We start from the raw sequence: 10067 nt of genomic DNA, 5'->3' as shown, positions 1-10067 counted from the left end.
GCATTATTTACAATAGCCAAGATATGGAAGAAATCCAGGTGTCCATCAACATTGACATTTGCAACAACATGTGTGGATTTGGAGGGTACTAATGCTTAGTGAAATAAGTCAGACACAGAAAGACAAATACTGTATGATATCACTTATATGTGGAATCTAAAAAATAAAAAAAGTTAGCAACTATAACAAAAACAACAACAACAGAAGGTGGTAGAGTGTGTGTAGCTACAGCAGTTAATAAATTTCCAAATGTGTATGTGTCGATTGCTTTGTATTTTAAGCCCTCACGACCAAGATCCTGAATTTTAAAAGTTTCTACACGTACATACACAAAGAATTGTACCTGGCACATAGCAGGTGTTCAATAAATATTTGTTGACTGAATGAAGAAAGCATATTGGTACATTTTAGCATATGCCAGGAATTGGGTCTGGATGGATGGATGAAAGGTAGGGATATTCCCCTTCATCTTTCTTTTGAATACAAATTACCATTGTAGTCCTTTATGGGTTAGAGAATTAGTTTCTTGTATCTGAAAGAAACTAACAGTAACTCAACAGTACACTAAAAAATAACCTGATGGAATATGGATGCAGATTTAAGTAGGATCAAAAGGCATGTGGGCTTAAATTTTCATCTCATTTACTTTTTTTTTTTAAACTTCAGTTCATTTCTGCCTTGCCTTATTTACTTTTTCTAATGGCTCTCAATTTATTATTATTTTTGTATCTACCCTTGCTACTGTCATGGAATAATTTGAACTGGCAGCTTGGTTGCCACAAGATTCTGAAACCTTGTTTGGAACCTTGTTCCACTTTGAAGCTACACTAAAAAAGCCTAGGTGATTTGAAGCAGGTCCAGGAAAAATATGAGAATATCTACATTGATTCTGGGTCTTCAGAGCATTCAGAGTGACTAGGTGGTATTTCAGGCTGGGAAGCTGTGGAACATTCTGATCTGGGCTGCAAGAGAATGATGTATCTTTGGTTGTCCAATAGTATGGCATATTATAGTATTCCTATGCTTCTGGAGTACACAAATGAGAATATATGTCATTTATTAAATACTGTAACTTCCCTCTCAAATTAAACAAAAGCAATAAAAGTACAATAAAAGGGTTTATTGCATTTAAGTCTGGCTGCCAGATTTGAAGTGTAATCATAGGCTGATTTGTAAGGTTATATAATGCAATTAGCAATAATGAGTGATGCAAATTTTCTATAAGCTCTTCCACATATATTAAATTCATTATAAATTTATTTATCTGCTATGTATTTTTTTCTTCAGTTCCAGCAGTAATTTTTGTTTTTAATCTGACTAGTTTCTTTCTTCTTAGCAAGATACCTTGGTTGGAGGCATCTTTCTTTTTCCTTCCTTCCTTCCCTCCCTCTCTCCTTCCTGTATTCTTTTCTTTCCAGTGTTTTTTTCTTTTTTTAATTTTCATTTTGAAATAATCTTAGATTCCCATAGAAGTTGCAAAAATAGTACACAGAATTCCCATGTACCTTTCACACAGCCCCCAAAGGTACCATCTTACAACTCTATTTTATAACCATAGCACAATTAGAAAACAAAGAAATTGACATTGGTACAATATAGAAAGTCCATTATACATCTTTCTTGAATTTCATCAGTTTTCACAAGAACTATTTTTGTGGTAGGTATATAGTTCTAAGAAATTTTGTCAGGTGAAATCAGTTTAAGGATACAGAATAGGATCCTTTACCCCAAAGGAGTTCCCATGTTATGACCTTTTTTTTTTTCGGCCAAGCAGCTGTGACTTGTGGGATCTTAGTTCCCCAACCAGGGATCAAACCCCGCCTGGCAGTGAAAAGGTCGAGTCCTAACCACTGGACTGCCAGGGAATTCCCTTGTATGACCACTTTATAGTCACAGTCTCACCCCAAACTTAACCACTGGAAACCACTGATCTATGCATAATATCCTTGAGATTCATCTAAGTTGTTTTGTGCATCAGTACTTCATTTTTTTCTATTGCTGAATTGTTTTCCATGATATGGATATAACAGTTTGTTTAACCATTTTACACATTACACATTGAAGAATATTTGTGTTTTTCCTTGAATGTTGCTTTTTGAAAACCATGAAAAGGAAACAGCATCAATGACTAACATTTCTTAGGTACTTAATAAATAGTGTCAATTTCAAGACTTTTATTGAACTCAATCTCCAGCTCCCTGCCGCCCCCCCACCCCCCAGAGGTTGAGGGGTGGGACTGAAAGTTCCCACTCTTTAATCACAAGTTTGGTCTTTCTGGTGACCAGCCTCCTTCCTCGAGTTATCTAGGGGCCCCACCCTACTCACCTTATTAGCATAAATTCTGCAGTGGTGGAAAGGGGCTTATTATGAATAACAAAAGACATCATTTGCACATGTCCTAACAACAGCACAAGTCTTCTGTTGAGATATACATGTCTAGTCGAGAGACTGGAGATAGAGATTTGGGTGTGAGCAGTATGCTGGTTGTATTGTAAGCCCCGAGAATGGATGAAAATGCAGAGACAGTGGAATAAGATGGAGAAAAACTTAAGACCATAACCTGGAGAATATGAACATTAAAGAGAGAAATTTGGGAAGAGAGCCAGTAAAAGCCTTTAAGAAGGGTCAGTAGAGAGGCAGTCAATTAGGCTGGTACCTGGGAGGTGAGGTTTAGTGATATGAACTGAAAAATTTCCATGCCATTTAGCAGCAAGTGGTTTATTAGTGTCCTTGGTGAGGGTGAATGAGTGGGCATAATGGTAACAAAATCTGGATTTGCAGTGAGTAAAGGAACAGGAGGTGGAGAAGGCTGAGTGTTTATGGTCCTTTATAGAGAAATTTAGCTGTGAAGGGAAGAAGGTAGGATGATGATTGGGGACGATAAGAGTAAAGGGAAGTGGAAGAAGAATGTTTCTTTCATTACCTGAATCCATATAACAGACACTGTTACCTGCCCAATTAATATCTATTCTCCACTCTTTCTTAGTCACGGCACCCCAGTTTCTTCCAAGTGGCAATATGCCCAGCTCAAAGACAAGAGCTCCCACACATCCTTTCAACTGGGGGTAACCAAAGAGATATAACCTGAAGCTGCATGTGTTTTCTATTATAACTCTTTAAGAACACGACAGATGACTGACGAGCAGCTGCTGTGTGTCCTTTGTGCCCCCCTCCCCCCTCCAATTTCCCTCGTTTTCCTCCTGCTTTCTGCTTGGAACAAGCATTTGGATAAAGAGGCAAGTTGAAGGAAGAAGCCAGTTCTAAGGATGTTGGGTAAAGAGTGAACTAGATGGAGTCCTTTGTGAGACCAAGAAGCCACCAGGCCAGCCCTCAGGCAGTCCACCTCCAGAGTTTTTTTATGACAAAGAAAACTTTTACTCTGTCTCACCAACTGCAATTTCTGGCCAAACACGATTGCGACGTGGTAACACAGTCATTCCAAACTTTTAATGCTCCTTAGAAGTACTATTCCTGCCCGCTTTACTACTGTCCTATGTCTTTCCTTTCTCTCATGTACAAAGAGTACTCTGTACTTGCCAGCTTCCCCCTTCTAACTGCCCATCCATCACCCCACAGACTTCCAGCGCCTTCCTGTCCCACCACTTCCCCTGATCACTAGCGTCCAAATTGCCGAAGCCCCTTCCCCCGGAGATGTTGCTCTCAGCAGCATTAAGCACGCTTGTTCACCTCTCCTGTGTGAATCTTCCTCCTCTCAGGTCTGTCCTCCGTCCACGTTGGCCTCCTTCCTCTCTGCTTCTCCTCGGTAGGCTCCTCTTCCTTAAGTGTCAGCAGCTTTAGACCCAAGGAAGGAGACCAGGAGCTCAGAGGAGCGGCCTGACCCGACCTAACTCAACACACTCAGAGGAGGGGACAGTCGTGGAGAACGAAGGGAACGGGAAGGGCTCTGTCCTCTAGAAGAGTCAAGGCCAGGGCGCCCACACACACAGGGGTGTGCAGAAGGGAGGACTGGGGTTCACCCGGAAACAGGGTGCACAGGACCGCTCCCCTCCACCAAGTCTCAGCACCGGTTTCTTCCAGCGCCTTCGGTCGGAGAAGCCTGGCCTGGGAGCTCTCACAGGGCGCATGCGCGGGAGGAAATGCGTCAGGGGCGGTGCCTGCGGAAGAGGCGTTACGTGCCGCCCCGCATAAAAAGGCGGGAGCCAGTGCTACAGCACTGTAGGCTCACCTGCTGCTGAGGTCAGGCCAGCGCGGGTCGTGTGCGCCACCACAGAGACTCCCAGTCGCAGACATCGAGCAGGTTGGTGTCCCGAATGCGAGCGCGGGTCCTGCAGGGCGCGGGGGTGCAGGGTGTGGAGGTCGCGGGAACAGACTGGCCTGCCGGGAGGGGGGTGTTAGGAGACACGGAGCCGGAGGCCTGGACTCCCGGACTGAGGAGGGGTTCGGCCCGGGTGGAGGCTGGGGGGCAGGCTGGAGAGGCTGCGGACAAAGGCGGTGCAGCTGAGGCCTAGGCCGCGTCTCCCAGTGCAGCCGCGGGGCGCGGCCCCTGGCGTTTGGCGCCCGGCACTAGGTACCCCGCGCCTCCAAAGCCTCATCTCCCCACGGTGCTCCTGCCGGGGGAGCCAGACTTGCTGAGCACGACGCGGGCCCGGGCCTCTGGGCGCTGCTGCCCTGGTCGAAACGCACGCAGGGCAGCCCCCGCGTGTCCCCATCGCAGGCGAGCGGGAAGAGAAGGTAAGGGACCTCCACCCAGGCTCCCAGTTCTGATGGGGGACAAGGACGACTTTCTTCCTTCGCAGCACTTTACAGGGCAGAGTGCGGCTGTGCTTTCCTACCTACAAACACCTGCTTTTCAGCCTGGGCAATGAACTCTTCAGGAAACAACGAAACTTTTGAGGGCAGTAACTCCAGACCTTTCTTTTATGTGCACCCCGTGGCCCAGCAGCTTCACCTGGGTCCCTGGTACCAGAATCCTGTGTATAATCCATTCTCCATTCCTGGGGCAGGTAAGGAATCTGAATCCCCAAAGAGGTTTAATGGGATTAGGGACCCTCCCTGTAAGCCAAAGCCTGAAGGTTTCTAACACCTGTGTCCATTACCTCCCTTTCCTCACCCTGTGCTCACACCAAAGAGACTGCAGCAGCGCATGGGGCAGTGTTTGTTGTTCAGGTTAATAGGAAACATTCGAATTCTAGCTATATGCCAGTTACTCTGCTAAATGCTAGAAATAGGTTGTCTCATATGACCTCAGCAGCCCATGAGCTGGGTATTGTTGCTCTCCTTGCTCCCCAAATGAGGGAACTGAGGCTCCCAGTCGGTGACTGGCCCAGGGTCACAGAGTAATCCAACCAAAGTCTCCTCATGTTGTGAGACCAGAGGTACCTTAGTGCTCCTAGTCCCTGTAATTTTTCGACATGCCCTAAAAGATTCTAAAAGCTATTATGGTGATGTCAGAAAAGTATGTTGGAGGAAGATGACAAGCAAGTCTTAAAAATATCTGGAAGGTAGACATCTTGGACCTAATGGATAGAAGTCCGTTCACATTGTCAATTTCTAATTGTGTGAGTTTTGGCAAATTGTCTCTTAAGGAATTGGTCCTTTTTATCTATGTAATAAGTATTGTGGGACTATGGTTCATAATATTCATTTCTTTTTAATGTCCATGGGATCTGTAGTAATGGACCCTCTTTCATTTCTTTCTTTTTTTTTTAAGACTCTACTGAGTCAGTTTTTTATTTTTTTATTTTTTTATTTTTTTATGGCTGTGTTGGGTCTTCGTTTCTGTGCAAGGGCTTTCTCTAGTTGCAGCAAGTGGGGGCCACTCTTCATTGCGGTGCGCGGGCCTCTCACTATCGCGGCCTCTCTTGTTGCGGAGCGCAGGCTCAGTAATTGTGGCTCACGGGCCTAGTTGCTCCGCGGCATGTGGGATCTTCCCAGACCAGGGCTCGAACCCGTGTCCCCTGCATTGGCAGGCAGATTCTCAACCACTGCACCACCAGGGAAGCCCGAGCCTCTTTCATTTCTGATATTAGGAATTTGTGTCTTCTGTTTTTTGTTTTCTACATTCATTCAGTTGTGGTCTAAGCAGACATGTTGTGATTAGCATACTTTTAAATTTGTGTTTTTTTGTGGCCCACAATGTGGTCTATCTTGGTGAATGTTCTATGTGAGTGTGAGAAAAGTATTCCGTTGGATGAGGGGATCTGTGGAGGGCAGTTATGTCCAGTTGGTTGGCGGTGCTGTGGAGCTCAGCGGTCCTCACTGATTCTTTTACCTGGCTGCATCTATCCATGTCTGCTATAGGTGTGTTAAAGTTTCCAACAATGGATTCATCTATGTTTCTTGCAGTTCTGTGACTTTTACTTCACATAGTTTCACCCACTGTTAAGGACATACACATTAGGGATTGTTATGTCTCAATGAAGAACTGACTTTTTCTTGTAATGCCCCACTTTATACCCCTGGTCACTTTCCTTGCTCCGAAATCTGTCCGAAATAAATACAGCTTCTCTCACTTTCTTTTGATTAGTGTTATTAGCGTGGTACACCTTTCTCCTTCCATTTCCATATAATCCCTGTTTTTATATTTAAAGTGAGTTTTTTTGGTAGACAGTGTTTGCTTTTTCTGATGCCTTATAATGTCTTTTTGATTGTCAGCCATTTTGTACTGGATAAAAGGAACTGATCTGAATAGGCCTTTAGTAATGTGGTGTTACCTTGTGGAGGTGGGGAAGGGATCATAGTCCTGTTTGTGAAAGGACTATGATTAGGTCTCAGTCTTTTAGTGTGATTGTGCCTTTGGACAGCAAAATACACATGCTTCACCTTCCCCCTCCCATTGGGTTGGGAAGGGTGGCTAGAGTGGGCTGGAGAAAAGTATTTCATTCCCCTGCATCAGTCAGGCTCTGGTTAAATAGTTTCTTTTGAAGATGAACCTTGTTAAGAACAGTGCTTTTGGTGTATGTTACAGTGATTCCTTTCCCTCTCTCCCTGCAGGACGGACAGGGGATTTTTCTCCTAGATTTACTGTGAGAAACTGGTTGAACTACTGCATGTAGAACTTAAAAAAGTATGTGGGGCGGTCCCCTTATGAATGGGTTCCTCTGAGGATTTGAACTCAGACTTCTGCATCCATCCTGATCTTGCAGTCTGTCAATAACAGTTCAGATTTCCCTACCCCACTGAGTTCCCATGGAGTTTTTTTTTTTTTTAATATTTATTTATTTGGTTGCACTGGGTCTTAGTTGCAGCAGGAGGGCTCCTTAGTTGTGGCGTACGAACACTCAGTTGTGGCATGCATGTGGGATCTAGTTCTGTGACCAGAGACAGAACCTGGGCCCCCCCTACATTGGGAGTGCGGAGTCTTAACTACTGCTCCACCAGGGAAGTCCCTCTCATGGAGTTTTGATTTTTTGAGTTTGTGCTCCTGTAAGCTGTGAATGTATTCACATGTCTCTCTGTGTTGTGGTAGCAGTTTTCCCTGTAACTACATTGCTGTGAATGATCTGAGAATTCTTGATTCTTGTTCAGCTTTTTACTTTGGTAGGACTGAGTGACTTCCAAGCTCCTAGAATATCCAGAATTATGAAGCCTACCATCTTTTAAATATTAATTGGACATGCAGTACACTGTGCTGTAAAATTAAAATAGCTGAATTAGTTCTTTTTTTGGGTAAATGTTTCCCTTTTCTTTGCCTCCATTTCGTCTTTTGTATGATAAGCAGAATTAGAGGTTTCTTTTTGCCATTGGCCAACATCTTCCCATTTCCCAACCATCTAGCAACCACCCCGGCAACCACCATTCTACTGTTTCTGTGATACCATCTTTTCTAGATTTTACATAAAAGTAATCATACAGCATCTGCCTTTCTCTGTCCAACTGATTTCTCTTGGCAAAATGCCGCAAGGTCCAGCAGTTGTTGAAAATGGCAGGATTCCATTTTTAAAATGTTTTGGGGGAGGGGATATGGGAATATATGTATACATATAGCTGATTCACTTTGTTATACAGCAGAAACTAACACAACATTGTAAAGCAATTATACTCCAATAAAGATTAAAAAAAAAAAAAGATTAGGGAAAGGGAGGGTGTTCCAGAAAACGAAAGAGAAGTTTTCAAAGTTGACTTAGTGGAGGAATGCGCCTATGGCTAGAGCCTTGGTGGACCACCTACACTTTAATGGATGTAATGAGATGATACAGTGGGAAACTAGATAATGAGGTGCTTTATGCCATCCTAAGGTCATTGTCCCTCATTATCCTGACAGGCCACGATAAGCCATTCAAATACTGTAACTGAAGTGAGGATCACAGATTGTTCAGAAAGATTGTTCTGGAAGCAAAATGGATTACAGACCTGTGAGATGTGTGGGAGATGGGTTAAGAAAGTTGTTAGTAGTTATTCATGTAAGAACTTGGGGAGGACTTTAAGACCTTTGCTTTGGTAACAGAAGACTAAGTGGTAGTCCTGTGGTGGATTTGAACAGTTGTGGCTGTACAGGTGTGGTGTGTACTGGCTGAATGTTGTGACCAGCTGCAGGAGACAAAATGGCTATCCCTTTCTCTTTCTAGGTTTCACAAATGGAAGTCTGTATTTTTCATATCCTGTGGTGCTCAATGAGTATCCTGGTTTCCTTGTCCCTCAATCCCCGTTGCCCACTACTCTTAACCGACGACCCATAGTCCCTGTGTTTTATAACACGGCACAATTCCGACAATATGGTGGCTATTGGGAAAAAATGAAAACAAAGGACACACAAACAGAAACTGAACCTCAACAGGCTGAAAACTTGAATGAAAAACAAGATGTGCGCTCAGAAGGCGACAGCCCTGATGTAGGAAGGGTGACCAGTATCCCTACAATTACATCAAAAGAAACTATGCCATTGTATGATGTGGCTTATGGTAAAGCCATGCCAGGGAACGAGGTGCAGCACAATGGGATTTCACAAAGTTCCTGTGAAAGTAGAGGTGTGCTCTGTAACCCTCGTGAGGGTAGAGACCACATGAACTTGAGTGAAGAAAAGAAGGTATATGCAGCTGTTTCCCAAAACTCACCACCTCCAACTGACAGAGATGAGATCCAGAATAGCCTGAACTCAAAATTGTACCAGTCTACTGGAGATATCAACAAGCTTCATCAGGAAAGGCCACTCTGTGCCAGCATGGAAGCAGTTAAAGACCCGAGCCTACATTCAGAATCTCAGAAACTCCTTACTGTAGGGGAAAGTATGCCAGAGAACAGTAGTGGGAGCCACGGCTCCCCTGAGAATGTGGGTGGAGAGGAAGAGGTAGAGAGCAGTAGCTACCCTGAGGGGGGTGTTCCATCCCCTACCTGGTTGGCCCAGTTCAACAAAGTAGGTCAGGCTACCCAATGCGATATGAGTTGGTGGTATGAGGTACAGTCTGAGAATTCCCCTGAGTCTTCACCAGGAAGTGGTAGAAAGGGAGCAGAGCAGATGTCAATGGGGAGCAGGAACCAGGATGAAGTTGATGAGGTAGAGAACAATGGCTGCGAGGGGTGCGTTCCCTCCCCTACCTGGTTGGCCCAGTTTACCAAAGTAGATGAGGGTATACAGTGCAACATGAGTTGGTATGAAGCACAGGTAGAGAAATCCCCCCAGCAAATGCCCTCCAGAGATGAAGGGACCTCACCAGACTGCAAAACCAAGGGGTCATGGAAAAAGCCAGTCACAAATAGGAAATTAAGTACAGACAAAGATGAAGTGATGGTGAATGATGAGATTGGGGAGGTGCATAAAGGGAAAAGGTGTGCAGAGATTAAAAAGACTGTGAAAGGCAGGAAGCTGAAAGACCTGAGCAGCTTCTCAAATGTTAAGACAGCCTATTTGTTGAAGAAAAGCACTGCCTTGACCATTGTGCTTCCTGAGGATTCAGAAGACTCTGAGTTGGAAGTTGAAGGTGTAATGGATGAGGTAGAATGCCTCCTTGAAGAAGTGAGTCCACAGGGCCCTCTGACATCTTCCAAAGGAAGGTCTTATCAGAAGGCTGGAAGGATAATGAGGATGCCACCTGAGTGCTCTGTCCCTCCCCAACTTATGGTCTGGCCCACCAGAAATAAGTACAAGTTATTACAAGCTGGTGGTGAAT

This window comes from Balaenoptera musculus, chromosome 9 (genome assembly GCF_009873245.2).
Source record: "Balaenoptera musculus isolate JJ_BM4_2016_0621 chromosome 9, mBalMus1.pri.v3, whole genome shotgun sequence".
NCBI lineage: Eukaryota > Metazoa > Chordata > Mammalia > Artiodactyla > Balaenopteridae > Balaenoptera > Balaenoptera musculus.
This window is presented reverse-complemented; position numbering follows the sequence as displayed.